The sequence below is a fragment of the Sphaeramia orbicularis genome, chromosome 5, assembly GCF_902148855.1.
Source record: "Sphaeramia orbicularis chromosome 5, fSphaOr1.1, whole genome shotgun sequence".
Lineage (NCBI taxonomy): Eukaryota > Metazoa > Chordata > Actinopteri > Kurtiformes > Apogonidae > Sphaeramia > Sphaeramia orbicularis.
This window is the reverse complement of record NC_043961.1, coordinates 61,001,355-61,013,854: the sequence shown is the minus strand read 5'-3', so window position 1 is coordinate 61,013,854 and position 12,500 is coordinate 61,001,355. Positions and strand designations below refer to the sequence as shown.

The 12,500-nt window shown below is 40.4% G+C and overlaps 1 pseudogene; it reads right to left on the bottom strand.

Moving 5' to 3' along the window:
- LOC115419958 (protein GVQW3-like) overlaps positions 1–11,296 on the bottom strand; it is a 199,198-nt pseudogene extending 187,902 nt beyond the window's left edge.
- Positions 11,297–12,500: the final 1,204 nt, after the last annotated feature.

The window sequence follows — 12,500 nt, the reverse complement described above, 5'->3', positions numbered from 1 at the left end:
TGAATGTGGAACCTGAAAGAACAGGAGTTTGAGAGCCCTGGTGTACTCACTATCAGTTCAACTGCTGTCCATAGTGTTTAGTCAATGATTCTGGCACACAAAGGGTTAACAGTCAGTCTCTGCTAGAAGTCCCACCTCTAACATAGATATCACTCTCTGATTGGCTCTTTGGTTTTGCTATCGTACATGTGATTGGCCATCCCCGCTGTCACTCCATCTACTTGTAAAAGGAACCTGCAGTTGGACCACTAATGGAAGTTTTCAACATGTTTGTATTTGTTCTGCCTGGGTCACATCAGCAAGATGGATTTGAATATTAGTGGAGTCATTTACATGTACATTTAAACGTGTGTGTGTGTGTGTGTGTGTGTGTGTGTGTGTGTGTGTGTGTGCGCTCAGTAATTAGGATGTAAAGGATGTCAAAGAAAAGAAAACTGGACAGAAGACACTTCTATAGGAGTCAAAGTGTAAGTTAGTTCAAGGGTCTAGAACTGTAGAGGCTCAACACAGATATTAAACTAAAAAGGCACTCTGAGAGCGCAGACGTCCCCCAAGGCAGATCAGTGCCCCCCCCCGTCACCACCAAAATGTAAGAATTTTTTTCTTGTTTCAGTATCAACATTTCCTGAAATTTTCATCCAAATCTGTCCATAACTTTTTGACTTATCTCATAAACAGACAGACCAGTGGCGGCTGCTCATCTTTCAGACAGGTGAAGCTCATTGTCGGTTTACATCAAAAAAATTGTCAAGTTATTTAAACATAAATTCGTCCCTCCGTTCCATTAGCACTGTCTGCCATTGTGTGCACCTAGCTAGACAGCCAGTTCACTCTGACCTAGCCAACAGTCTGATTTAACTATCTATAAAAGCATATTAAACTGGAACAAGAAATGATTCAATTCTGGAACTGAAACAAGAAAACGTTGAAATCATGTTAAATGTAAACCAGTTAGTCCAGTGGTTGGGTTTTCTTTCAGGTCAGTAAATGAACAGTTCATTTGGTTTCTGTGATTTCACAGCAGAATGTGTGACGGTATTAAACTGAACTGTGTCAGTGAAGGAGCAGATCTGAAAACAGCTGTCAATCAAACCGGATTCAGCCTTTGGACCCATCCTCCAATCAGCACGCGGAAGCTCAGCGTCCGGCCCGGCCGAGCTCCGCCCACAGCTCCATTCACCCCCAGAGACAAAGAGCGTCCGGGGGCGGGACAACATGGTGTCATTTATCCAATGATCGTCCAGTTTAGAGTCAGTTTCCAGCAGTTCCACTCAGTCCCATTGAAGTGCATGGACGCTGAGCGTCTACGGACAAATGCACTGAGCAGAGATGGAGGAGAAAACACAGACACGGGAATGGAGGAGAAGTGAACATCCAGTCCACTGATCTGGGATCAAACTGATTCTGAACCAACTGGTCTGAGAGATGAACGTGTTCCAACACATTTGGAGTCAATGAAATGAAAACAACTGAACAGATTTGAGCATTTAATGGGAGTCATTTTAGAGGAAGCTGAGCTTCCACTGCAGTCTGACACAAACACCTGTGGGACAGACAGACAAACCAACACCAGCAAAAACACAACCTCCTTGGTGGAGGTAATAAAAGACACTATTTAATGCCAAACAGAAACACTTTTAAAAGTTATTTTTACTTATCATTTTCATGTATTTCTAAGAAAGAGCAAATGCATAAAAAACACATAAAGAAAATTTGTGGGGAAAATACAATAAAATCTCAGATTCTAAATGTGATTCTAGATGGGATTTTATCCATATTTTGGGGAATAAATTACAATAATAATAATAATAATAATAATAATAATAATAGAAAGTAAAAGCCTTTTTTGCTCAGTCAATAACTGTACCGTCAAACTCTATGATTATTGTATCCTTAATCTGTTCATATGTCAAGAATCAACATATTTTTGTCAGGTGACAGACAGCAGAGAGGAGGAGGAGGAGGAGGAGAAGGAGGAGGAGGGGGAGGAGGAGGAGAAGGAGGAGGAGGAGGAGGAGGAGAGGCTGTAAATTCACAGGTGAGGTTCAATAATAATGCATATGTTAGTCAGTAGAATAACTTTGCAGAATGCATTAAATTCTTGTATTGTCTTTAGATATTCAGATGTTCATTATAAACATGTCAGTTACTGACTTGTTTTTTTTCTGACTACGATTGTTTGTTTGTTTGATCAGCTCGACATGATGTGAGTGTGTGTGTGTGTGTGTGTGTGTTATCTTTTACGTTCAGCTGCTTGCATTATAGCTTTGCCTGAGTGAATTCAGTTCTATATGTACATGTGCAGAAGTGTGTGTAGTTTTTATAGGATTTTCTTTCCTGGGTGTAGTTTTTCTGTGTTGCTAAATAGAAATATGAAAGGTAACTGTACCTGTGTGTGTGTGTGTGTGTGTGTGTGTGTGTGTGTGTGTTTCATGCGGTACAATGTCGGGTGGCTGGCTGTCACAGTAGCGTATGACTGAGCGTGTGCGAGTTCATATATATATATATATGTTTGTGTCCGTACCTGTGTACACATGGGTTAACATGTGACAGAGTGACGGTGAGTCATTGTAATTGTGCGGTATAGTGCAGCCGCCGCCGCAGCATTGGGTATCAGGCTTCATGGTAGGTGTCTGTGAGGTTTGAATATTATGAAGCAGACACTGAAAAATAGCCCCCAGACACTTGACAATATACATTACACACACACACACACACATATACACATACACACACACACACACACACACACACACACACCTCTTTGAAATGGGAACAGCTATATGGTGTGTGACGGGAATGCATTGAGCTGATTAATTCTGCAGGCTGTATCTAGGACACTGCAGGAGGGGTGTGTGTCATATATACAGTATATACACCTGGTGGTCAGGTGGGTCAAACGCAGGCCTGTCAAACTCCTGTTCTTTCAGGTTCCACATTCAGCCTGATCTGATCTGCAGTGGACCCAACCAGGAAAATAAGAACAGAAGAACCCAGAAATAATGACAACTGACAATTTATGTCTTTGTTTAAGTGTAAAACAACAACAACACACAATTATGAAAATACTTACTTTTATAAACTATCCAAACAAGAAAGATGTGAATAACCTGAAAAAACTGAAATTTCTTCAGTAAAATCAGTGCAATTTTCTCAGTCTTCTTCCTCCACTTCTCATTAGTCCATGTGCATTCTGGATCAGATCTCCAAAGACACTAAACACTGAGGAACAGGAAGAAAAGAGTTCAAACTGGACTGAATTTAATACAGACATTTCAGGTGTGTAGAAGCTGATAATGTAATTTGCCATTTTTAAAATGTAATAGGCCAATAACATAATATCTGGCCATTAATGTAATAAAAGTACTGAACTGATAACGTAATAACTTTTGGCCAATAACATTATAATTTATTGGCTGGTTATTATGTTATTTGCCTGGTAAAAAAAAAAAAAAAAAATTCTTTGCAAATGTAATAACTGAGCCAATAACATAATAAGTTATAACGTATACTGAAAACTAATGAAATGACAAAAACTAGAATTGAAAAAACATTTTTGTTAACTGAAATAAATAAAAACTATAATTAAAAGGAAAAAACTGTAACTAACTGAAACTGTATTGTGTGTTTACAAAACTAACTAAAACGGATAAAATTATGGATAAAATTCCCTTCGTTTTCGTCTTTGTCAATGTCGGATTGGTACGAAATCGATTTCTTTCGCTCTAGCAGTTTTAGCTAGCGGCACAATATGATATTTAAGGGTCCGTCACTTGTGTTCACTTGTGGTTTCCAGTCGTCTGCTGGTCCCCACTCTACCTGGAAACATGGAGACTAAGGCTGTATTCACACCAGGAAAGTCCAATAGTCCACTTGCTTTGGGCCGGACCAAATGTGTTTTTTTTAATTTTTGGTTTTTTGTTTGTGTTTTTGGTGCAGTTCTCTTTCACATTGTACATTTTTGTAAGTGGACATAAATCTGTAAACCAAACCACATGTGCTGAGGTGGTTCATCCATTGGACAGAAATGAGCAGTGTCCATTAAAGCGCTCAGTCCAAAGTCAAAGGACAGAATCATGGACATTTAACTGTTTTTGTTATCGTCATAGCGATATGGTTTTTACAGATGCAGACGTTTGCACAAATGTTTGAGCAGCAAGAGCGTTTGATTCAAAGTCAGGTTTACAATATTGTAGAATTCATCTGTCGACGACGCAGACACAGACAGACGTCTATGGAGGACAGCGCTCATGTGCACATCATGTTGTGACCGTTCTTATTCACGCAGACGTAACAGGTCTGACGTGTGAATTCTGCTGGTATATCACAGACTGTTCTCCTAAAGCATTAGTGCTCCGTACTGCTGACCTGTGTGGATCTGTCCTATATCAGCGTTCAGTTTTCCAGGGACAGAATTCCTAAACTCAGGTACAGTTTTCTGGGGCTGATGAAGTCGTTTATTATTTTTCTTTTCAAGCAAAACAGACAAATCTAACCTGAGTTCTGAAAATGAAATGTCCACATGTTACTGTTTTGCAGAAGCACTGAACCCAACCCATACCCACACTGAAGCTCAATGACCGAGAACAGAAACCAAAATGATACTGGCTTTGACCTTTGACCTCTGCCTGTCTACAGTGAATATGAACAAAGAATGCACCATTTACACTAGAGGAAAACACCAACTGTGTCAGATCAGGTCCAGGCTGCTTTCACAACTCAAATGAATCGCACCAGGGCTCGTATGGCACCACACCCAGACCACCTTCAGCTGGGTCTGGGTTCACTGGTCCAGACCACCTTCAGCTGGGTCTAGGTTCACTGGTCCAGACCACCTTCAGCTGGGTCTGGGTTCATTGGTCCAGACCACCTTCAGCTGGGTCTGGGTTCACTGGTCCAGACCACCTTCAGCTGGGTCTGGGTTCACTGGTCCAGACCACCTTCAGCTGGGTCTAGGTTCACTTGTTTGGTCCCGAACAGAGTTCGGTGGTTTTTATTCACACCAGCCCAAAAGGTCCGAACCAAGGGAGCAAAAGAACTCTGGTCTGTTTTAAACAGACTGAACAAGGCAGGTGTGAATAAAAACCACTACAGTTGGGAGAAAGCAGCAGAGTCCTGTCTGGGATTTATTTGAATATGACGACAGAGAAGAAGAGAAAAGAGACGACTGAACTACAACTAAACTAAAACTAAGCATTTAGAAAAAAAATGAAAACTAATAAAAACTAGCAAACCTGCTCTATAAACTAATTAAGACTAACTGAATTAGAGAAAAAAAGTCAAAACTAAACTATAATGAAAAATCCAAAACTATTAGAACCTTGGTACAGAACTATACGTAGCACATGCACCTATGAACCATGGGAAATAATCACAGACACAAACAGCAATCCAATCCCAATTTACTGGATATTGTGTGTTCGGTACAGCAAATATTATAGCTAATGGCATGCTTTTTTTTTTTTTTTAATTTAAAAAGTTTACATAGCTGTTTTAATGCTGATTAGCTTTCATGGCTTAAGGGACCAGTACGACCACTTTAAATTGACTGTGTAATTTGCACGGCCATCATTTTCCACTTATGGCTGATTTCTGGAAAAGCTGACATTTTAGAGATATGTTATTTTAATCTGCTGTAAAAAACGGCTGTACGCGGGTTATTATTATAAAGTGAATTACCTTTTTTTCCCGTTTTTTGACTGAAGGCATTCTCGTTCCTATTTGTCAGTGCTGCTTGTAGTTTTTGCATTAGTGTTAAGACTGAATTTGACACACACACACACACACGCACACACACACACTAGTTTATGTATTTTAATTGCCTTTTGTTCATCCTCTCACTTGTTTTTCTTTGAATGGGGAGTTCTTTCCTGAAATAAAACAATACTAAAGTTATTTTTATGTCATCTTACAGATTGAACTTTGCCTTTTCCATCTCACTCGTCACCATTTTCCAGACTTGAGCACAGAAGATAAATCCCTTGTTCCTGATCCTTCAGATTCAGACTTTTAATGTCTGTACAGACTTCTGCTACTCAACTAGAACACAGGAAATGACGTACGAGACATGATCTGTGTACATTAGGTCATAAACAGGTGTTTGATCTTAACCCTTGAATAGTTCATTCATAGAAATATTCTGAAATGCAAAATTTCAACCTTAGTGTTTTATTGGAGGACAGAACACAATTTTATGACTTTTGTGAAGTTTTTACATTTTTTTTTTGTAATTTGTACATAAAGAAGAAAAAAGGTATCCCACACACTGTCCAATCAACTTGCAAGAAACTTTAAGATAATGTTTCGGTCCTCTGGACGTCTGCTTGAAAAACATCCAGAGGACCGAAACATTATCTTATGTTTAGGGATGGGAATCGAGAACTGGTTCTTTTTGAGAACCGGATCCCAGTAGCTCAGTTCCTTGGAATCGTTTGCCTTCCTGCTTAGTGATTCTGTTTACCGATTCCACCTTCGTTGTTCATGTGCAATGACGTCACACGTACACTGCATTGTTTTGGTCAGAACGAAGACAACATGGAGTTGAGGCAGAAACGGACTAAACAGACCACACCAGGTCCAAACAGACCACACCAGGTCCAAACAGACCACACCAGGTCTAAACAGACCACACCAGGTCCAAACAGACCACACCAGGTCCAAACAGACCACACCAGGTCCAAACAGACCACACCAGGTCCAAACAGACCACACCAGGTCCAAACAGACCACACCAGGTCTAAACAGACCACACCAGGTCCAAACAGACCACACCAGGTCTAAACAGACCACACCAGGTCCAAACAGACCACACCAGGTCTAAACAGACCACACCAGGTCCAAACAGACCACACCAGGTCCAAACAGACCACACCAGGTCCAGCTGAACTCTGTCAAAGCTTCCAGTTCTTCTAAAGGTGGAATCCCTCCAGTCTGTTCAATCATTCGTCCACATGTGATTCATCTGATTCTCTACTCAGCGGTGCTTGTGAATGTAGCAGCAGAGTGAACACCAGGCCGTCATCTGGGCCCAGTTCTGGTTCCAGTGTGGAAAACAAACGTCGTACACCCTCAAATATAAGTTTCTGAAGGTAGAGGAAAGGAAATGAGGAGCACAACAACGGGAGATGAGCAGAGTCGAACCAGTTCCACGTAGTGGAAATGCAGCAACAGAGGAATTAGTAAAGAGTCTGGAGTTTCACTGTCACTGGTGGACTAAGTGGACAGGGTCTACTACAGGTGGACTAAGTGGACAGGGTCTACTACAGGTGGACAGGGTCTACTACAGGTGGACTAAGTGGAAAGGGTCTACTACAGGTGGACTAACTGGACAGGGTCTACTACAGGTGGACTAAGTGGACAGGGTCTACTACAGGTGGACTAAGTGGACAGGGTCTACTACAGGTGGACTAAGTGGACAGGGTCTACTACAGGTGGACTAAGTGGACAGGGTCTACTACAGGTGGACTGCTGTTGTATTCAGTGCAGTTGTGAACAGCGGTGCTGTTGGTTCTATACAGGTGGATGCTGTTCTGGAATGTTTGATGCCTTGCTCACAGACAGACCAGTGATCCTGCAGCAGGTTCTGTTCAGTGTTGTGTTAAACTTTCTTTGGTAGATTATTTTCAGTATTTTAATCTGTCAAAATGACAGACGACCTTCAGAATTTTCTGTCATTTAAAAAAAAAATCCATCAATGACGAAATATTTTCGGTTAATGCGACCTCTGCGTTAAAGGCCTATTAAGTAGTTGAAGATCTAGTGAGTAGGGATGTAAAGATTACCGGTATAACAATAAACCGCGGTAAAATTGCAGATGGTTAGTATTACCGTTTAAATTCTAATTCTCATGATAACCGTTTGATTACCACACTTTTCCAGAGAAAACGCCTATGTACAGATCTGCTTTTATGTCAAATATTTGAGTATAGTTTTAATTTATTACAATTTTATTTTCTATACCTAATATTTGGAACCAATATTCACTTTTAAAGTCTTTGAAAAGGTTCGTTAAAAATCTTTGTTATTTATGCAATAAATTATATACATTTTTCAAATCGGATTTTATATTTTTTTTTGTGTATTTTTTGTCCTTTTATGTTTTTATAGTAGGTTAAAGTGAAAAAATAATAGACAGATGATATAGATGAAGTTGTGCTGAAAAAACAGATCCCAAACATGGGTATAGTAAACATTTGTTTCTATAGTATATAAAGGCAAAACCAAAAGGACTGAAAAACAGACAAAATAGGCTCAGACCACTAAGGGTTAATATTTGAATATTTCTGCAACAGAAGGGACATTGGGACTATTATTTTATTTTATTTTTTAAAATACAACTTGGTAAAATTATTTCAGTGTATGTATTAGTACTTTCTGAACATTTTGAGCACCATTTCAATAATACCGTGATAATGATAACCTTGATAATTTTGGTCACAATAACCATGATATGAAATTTTCATATGGTTCCATCCACACTAGTGCGTCATGGCTTGTAAAAGGTCTTCTGTAATAAGTGAAGACACAGATTGAGGCAGATGTGTGAAAAGACTGCACACAAAGCGTTGGATGGTTGATCTTCGAGTAAGGACAGAATAAAAAAAGACTGTACATGAGTGAGACAGACTTAGAGAAAAGCAGAATAAAAGGCAGAGAAACAAAGCGGTGCAGAGCAGCGGTGCCAGCTGCAGCAGATGTTCGTCTGCTTTGTGCTCAGAGCTGCTGTTCTGCTGCTGCAGGCTCCTCCGTCTGCTCCATCCAAAACCCTCTGGCATCAACACAGTCCGCCACCGTGTGAATGTGAGCGCTGCTGTTAAAGCCAGAAGAGTGTGTGTTCTGTCACTTCTGATCCCAGTTCCCTTCTCATTTTGTATGCGGACCGGCAGGGAGCGCATATATCTGCAAAGTCAGGTTATTTGTGCAGGTTCATCTTTGCCGTTAATAGCTTTGATCAAAGTTGGAGCTCAGGTGAAAGGTTAAAGTAATAATCCATTACATTTACATGCAAATTAATCACCTGGGTTACTTTTGATCTTTTGCACCTCATCTGCTGATGCCGTTCCCTTCAGACAGAGAGACGTCTGCTGGAGCGCTTCCAACATTAAATGTGATATTGTTTATCCATTAATAGCAGATTTTACTTGATTCCTTAGAAGTGGATTATGAGAACCTACATAACTCCTGAAAACTGAACAAATTTAACCCTAACATCTCAGACACCTGTGTAAAATGTGGAACTGACAGAGGAACCTTATCACTGTATTTGGGAATGTGAACATACGAGGTGAGACAAAAAAGAAACGACTGTGGCAGCCATGTTCATGACTTAATGCCAGTTTGTTAAGCCAGTGGTTCTGACGTTTTTTTACTCCTGACCCCATTTCAACATCACACACTTCTGACGACCCCAGACATTCAAAACAGACTTTTTTTTTTGCTAATATTTATTTGTTTTTGATCATGTAATAGTTTTCTATACTATGTTTTAAATCCAGGTTAATTTTAGACACATTTAGTCTGTATAATGTCTATTATTGTGGACAGAGGCAGTAAGTCCAGGTGTAGATTACTGCACAAAGGGAGAGTTTTATTTTCCTTGGTCAGGATCTGTCCAGTCAGTCCAGCTGGGATTTACAAGGAGGACAATTAATACTGAACAAACAAGAACTGAAACTATGAATTATGAAAGAGCTGCAGCATCTGAACCTGACCACAATGAACATGTGACACAAACAGAACCACAGTGCTGCAGTTTCACAACCAGTTTGTCTGATATGGATTAGGATTGTCTGTCAACTCACAGATTTTTTTAACCCTTTCATGCATGAATTATGAGAATCGTAATCAAGATTTTTTTTTTCCTGAGTGTTTTTATTCCTCTAAGCATGAAAAAAACTATACGATTGAAAATTATCTTATGAACCTTTTTTTCATGGAGTTCCAAAAATGTCCACTCAGCTGGACACCATGCGTTTAATTTTTTAATCAAAGAAATATGTATTTACTGATATTCTATGTGAAATCTATGAAATAAAAGCATTTTTAATGCTACTAATCTGATGTTTCTCACATTTTAACACTAATTCTAGTCACTACTCACTTCATGGAGATAATATGCAAAAAATACCCTTTTTGTTAAAAAAAAACAAAACCCTGTTAATTATAGTCTAATAACAATAACAATCAATTGATTTCCACTCAAACATGTTAGTGCAGATCAGGTTTATCAAAAACAGTAAAGTTACAGTAATGGTCTGAATGTCAGTGTATGAGATGGTGCATAAGCGTCCACTGTGTTGGCTGATGTGGAACTGAAACAACAAAACCCATGAATATAGAAGAGAACGGCTTTGAACAGCTGTCCACTGGAGTGACCACTATGCATGAAAGAGTTAATTATACTTTTTTAAAAAATGTTATCAATTACAAAAAATTTCAGGCAACCCGACTCCAAGGTTGAAAAACACTGGGCTAACCGCTAATTTCATTGTGTTGCTCAACTTCTCACCAGTAGTCCACTCTAATATTGTTGACTTGTCTCACTCTGTTCTTCTGTTTCAGGCTGTTGTGTGACATAGCGCTGTTAGGACTCGTCACACAACTGTTGTGTAGCACAGTGATAACAAACATGGAGCAAAAAATTAATTTGAAATTCCTTGTTAAGTTGGGGAGGAGCCCAACAGAGTGTCTCAAACTCCTCCTTCTGGTCATCCAACAAAACCTTGGGCACCATCTTGGCGCACACCTTCGGCATCCCCAGCTCCTCCACCAAGATGGTCCACACCGACGCCCTGTTCAGGCTCAGCTGTTCCACCATCATCCTCACCGACAATCTGCGATCACTTCGCACCAGCTGCTTCACTCAATGTTCTCATCAGTCTTCGTCGTGGAAGGTCGTCCTGACGTGGGGTCATCGTCCACCTCCTCGCAGACGCTCTTGAAGCGTTCGTGCCACTCAAAGACTCACGGTTGTGACATTGCATCTTCTCCGTAAGCCTCACCTAGAAGTCTGAGACACTCTGCTGGGCTCCTCTCCAACTTAACAAGGTAATTACAAATTCATTCTTTGCTCCATGTTTGTTATCACTGTGCTGCACAAAAGTTGTGTGACGAGGCCTAACAGCGCTATGTCACACAAAAGCCTGAAACAGAAGAACGGAGTCAGAGAAGTGAACAATATTAGAGCAGACTATTGGCGAGAAGTTGCGTAACGCAATGAAATAAGTGGTTAGCCAATAGGCATCGAGTCATGAGCATGGCTGCCACAGTCTTGTTTCTTTTTTGTCGTACCTCGCATGCAAGAATTTTGGAGGAGGATAATTAACACAATTTCCAAATTTATAGACAAAAAAAAAAAAAATCACAATGTGTGCAAAGATCTGTATTCTAGGTATTATTCCAGAAACTTTAGTACTTAGAACTCATGACAGTAGGTGAACCTCTGTCTAATACATGTGAAGCGTCTTATCACTAGACACTGGAAAAGTGGTGACTGTCCATAGTTTAATTCATGGATTGCAGAACTCTCATCCTGTACAGCTACTGAAGGGCTCACGTACACAATTAAACCGAAAACTCATGACTTCCACAAGATATGGAATTCATTTCTCAAATTTTTAGAAACAAGACCTGATATCTCATCATCATAACTGACTTTCTTGTGGTTTTGGGGGTTTATGCTCATCAGTGCAGTATGGTGGGAGGGATTTCCCCGCCCCCAGCTGTGACATCATTGCTGACTGTATCTACTGGACTGAATGTGGCCCCTGAACTAAAATGAGTTTCACATCTCTGACTTATGTCACAACGACGAGCCCCCGCTGTCACAACCCGACTCTAAGGCTGTGGCAGAAATGGAGACGGAGGAGGCGGTAAAAATGTGACAGAGGTTTATTAAACCAACTAACAATAACAAACACAAAGTGCTGCGACACAAAACCCCAGTTTAGAGGAGCATGAGGACCAGGGCAGAACCAGACCAGACCCGACCCGACCCGGGACAGAGACTGAAGCATCCACGTCCAGCTGCTTAAATAGGCTCGTCACTCCTCCCACAGGTGCGCCCAATCAGGAGGTCCCCATCTGAAAAGAAAACTGACAGTGGCCCTAGTGCCCAGAAGGTGCCGGGCTGTCACATTTAATAAAAGAATAAAATCCAGCAGCTATAACAAAAGTAACGTCTCCACCTGTAGACGGTCAACAGCTCCAGTTTATGGAACTGAACCCACTTCCCTGTTGAAACGTGCACTGACATGAACTGTGTGGAAGAAAAGCACTGCCCTCATGACATCAAATTCAACTTTCCTGTACAGTTCAACATTTACTTGAAGAAATTCTTTTAAAAGGTGTCTGTTAGAGCCAGTTATGAGAATAATTACATGTCATACTTTGGTGAGAGGAAAAGTTCCCGTTTCCATCGTTTCCTTCAGTTACGGCTGAAACAGACAAGTATTATTTCTTTAAAACACAGGTGTCAAACATGCGGCCCAGGGGCCAAGTCC